At 46.8% G+C, this 3,559-nt stretch overlaps 1 pseudogene; it reads left to right on the top strand.

Annotated features, from left to right (window-relative positions):
- The first annotated feature begins 290 nt into the window (after positions 1-290).
- On the top strand, positions 291-1,134 carry LOC129023789 (large ribosomal subunit protein bL32m-like; annotated as a pseudogene).
- Positions 1,135-3,559: the final 2,425 nt, after the last annotated feature.

Genomic DNA, 3,559 nt, shown 5'->3' with positions numbered 1-3,559 from the left:
CTGTAATCCCAGCACTTTGGGAGGCTGAGGCTGGTGGATGACCTGAGGTTGGGAGTTTGAGACCAGCCTGATTAACATGGAGAAACCCCATCTCTACCAAAAATACAAAATTAGAAGGGTATGGTGGTGCATGCCTGTAATCCTAGCTACTCCAGAGGCTGAGGCAGGAGAATCATTTGAACCCAGGAGGCAGAGGTTGCGGTGAGCCAAGATCACGCCATTGCACTCCAGCCTGGGCAACAAGAGTGAAACTCCGTCTCAAAAAAAAAAAAAAGTTTTCATGCAGGAAAATGGTGCTGGCCATGCTGGTGCTGGGGGTTCTGCCATGGCCTGTGGCCTGGGGACTGCTCTGCAACTTTTAGGAGTAACTACAGTGGAAGCTTCAGCAGGGCCTGCCTGGCTTTCCCAGTCCTCTATGGGGATGAGCATCAGCAGGCCGGCCATATTTAGAGCCGGCAAATGATACCAGTGTAAGAATTCCAGCCTTTTGGATAGTATCTTTTGGATGGCAACTCCCCAGAGCAGATGCACCACTGAAGTTAACTGGTGTAGAAGAAATCCTCAGAAGCTTATCAAAGTTAAGAACAATAGGCTGGGTGTGGTGGCTCACGCCTGTAATCCCAGCACTTTGGGAGGCCGAGGCCGATAGATCACCTGAGGTCAGGAGTTCGAGACCAGCCTGGCTAACAAGGAGAAACCCCCATCTCTACTAAAAATACAAAAATTAACCAGGCATGGCGGCTCATGCCTGTAATCCCAGCGACTCGGGAGGAAGGATAACCGCTTGAACTCGGGAGGCAGAGGTTGCAGTGAGCTGAGATCACGCCACTGCACTCCAGCCTGGGCAACAGAGTGAAGTTGTTTCTCAATAATAATAAGTTAAGTACAATATAGACATTTGTTCTGAATGTGATCACCTGTAACAGAAACATGTCCTTTGGGGCCACTGCTATGAGAAGGTGGGCAAGGACACTGCAGAAGTCAGATGACAGATAGGGAAACAAGGGGGCCCTTTTAAGGCTCCCACTGTAGAGACTATGGTGTTGTACATGGGAGCGACGCCGTCTGAACAAGATCAGGGTGAGGATCATAGAACAAGACAGGAAGCAGCCATCCTGGTTCACCCACAATTAACACCAAAGATGTTAAAAGGTTAAATTCACAGTAAATCATTTCTCCTGAAATAGAGGAAGATTCTATCTTTATGTTGTTGTGCTTGTTTTTAAATCATCAATATAGTTTAACACATTCTTTCTAAGCAGTTTTGTGTGGGATAATTTGAAGAACATGGGTAAACTCTAAAAAATGTTTTCATGATATCCATGATAACTAGCAAGGAAAATAGCTGATGAGTAGGTGAACTTGCTTTCTCAAGTAGGCACATTCCCTAAGTAAAGGTTTTTGTATGAGTTAAGCCTCATGGTAGATAAACTTGGATAGCAACATATAAACTGATGTTAAGTTGCAAATTCTTCATGTTTCATGCAAAACTTGGATAGCAACATATAAACTGATGTTAAGTTGCAAATTCTTCATGTTTCATGCACTGTGCACTTTGGATACCATGGAGTTCAAGCCAGCACACAAGGCAACCAAGTCCCATAAACTGGATGATTTCAATGCAGGCTGACACTGAACTCCCCCGTCTAGGACTCCACTTTCTCCTTTACCAAATGGTTTTCCTTTTTTTTTGAGACAGAGTCTCACTCTGTCGCCCAGGCTGGAATGCAATGGCGCAATCTCTGCTCACTGCAATCTCTGCCTCCCTGGTTCAAGCAACTCTCCCACCTCAGCCTCCCAAGTAGCGGGGATTACAGGTGCCTGCAATTAGGCCCGGCTAATTTGTGTACTTTTGTAGAGATGGGGTTTCACCATGTTGCCCAGGCTGGTCTTGAACTCCTGACCTCAGGTGATCCACCTGCCTGGGCCTCCCAAAGTGCTGGGATTACAGGCACGAGCCACCACACCCGGCCCCAAGTGATTTTTTTAGTAGCACATGCCCGACTACCTTTTACAAGACAGACTCACATGCTGATTTTCCAGCCTTCAGCAAGAGTGTGGAGACAAAAGTTACTCCATCTTGGATGCCAATCCACCATGTTTACTTCTGATTAGCACCAGTCCTATAAATGCCTGATTCCTCCTTTGCCATCCCTAGTTTAAGAGCTTGTCAGGGGCCAGGCGCGGTGGCTCACGCCTGTAATCCCAGCACTTTGGGAGGCCGAGGCGGGTGGATCATGAGGCCAGGAGATCGAGACCATCCTGGCTAACACGGTGAAACCTCGCCTCTACTAAAAAATACAAAAAATTAGCCGGGCGTAGTGGTGGGCTCCTGTAGTCCCAGCTACTCCGGAGGCTGAGGCAGGAGAATGGCATGAACCCGGGAGGCGGAGCTTGCACTGAGCCGAGATCGCGCCACAGCACTCCAGCCTGGGCCACAGAGCGAGACTCCATCTCCAAAAAAAAAAAAAAAGCTTGTCAACTTTTACATTATCGCACAAATCAGATGATGATGCATATCGCATTCTGCCTGTTCTGGAGTTGCCTTCATCTTGCTGGAGCACACTCTTTCCCTATGGTATGTAAGCCGTGGGTTGAAGAGCAACAGTATGGAGAGTTATCTTGCTGCCACCCAAGGCCATACTTATTTTTGAGACAGTTGTGCTCTGTCGCCCAGGCTGGAGTGCAGTGGCGCGATCTGGGCTCACTGCAACCTCTACCTCCTGGGTTCAAGCCATTCTTGTGCCTCAGTCTCCCAAGTAGCTGGGATTACTTGGCGTGCGCCACTACACTCGATTAATTTTTGTATTTTTAGTAGAGACGGGGTTTCACCATGTTGGCCAGGCTGGTCTCAAACTCCTGACATCAGGTGATCCACCCACCTCGGCTTCCCAAAGTGTTGGGATGACAGGTGTGAGCCACTGCGCCCGTCCCCACGTCATGCTTCTAAGTCCCCCCAATAAAGCACCCTTTACTAACAATTTTTGTCTGCCTTGTTTCTTGGCTCCTTCGGCATTTGGAGGTTTGCATACAAGGCTCTTTCATGGGAACAATGAGTAAATGGATATATATGTATTTAAAAAACGAATATACTCTTTCACAGCATATTAGAAATGTTTATTAAGAATAATGGCATGAACTGCTTTTAACAATTTAGAAAAGACCCATTCCCCCCCCCCCCCAGATCCAGGGCACTTCCTCTAAGTAAACACAAGTATTTCTGTAGTGAACTGTATGCATATTCCCACTGAGTAAAGGTTATAAGAAGCCTCAGGTCAGGTCTTACCACCAAAATTGGAAACACTTGGAATGCAGCTGGGCAGGGACTTGAGCAGGTTTTGTCTTGATAAGCAGGCAAGAATGGCAGAACACTGGCTTATTGTCAGCCAATGTTTTTTTATATACCTGAAGTATTCACAGCAACTTATTTTAAGAAGCTTTTTAAAAGTTCTACACCTCCACCCCCACAACTCCCCAATCCAGAACATGGAACAAGGGTGTGGAGCTGTTTGATGGACTTGGTCTGTTCTTAAGATTTTACATTTAATACTCTTAACCC

The sequence above is a fragment of the Pongo pygmaeus genome, chromosome X (genome assembly GCF_028885625.2).
Source record: "Pongo pygmaeus isolate AG05252 chromosome X, NHGRI_mPonPyg2-v2.0_pri, whole genome shotgun sequence".
In the NCBI taxonomy this organism is placed as follows: domain Eukaryota; kingdom Metazoa; phylum Chordata; class Mammalia; order Primates; family Hominidae; genus Pongo; species Pongo pygmaeus.
Note: the sequence above shows the minus strand (reverse complement) of the source record. Positions and strands in the feature narration are given on the sequence as shown.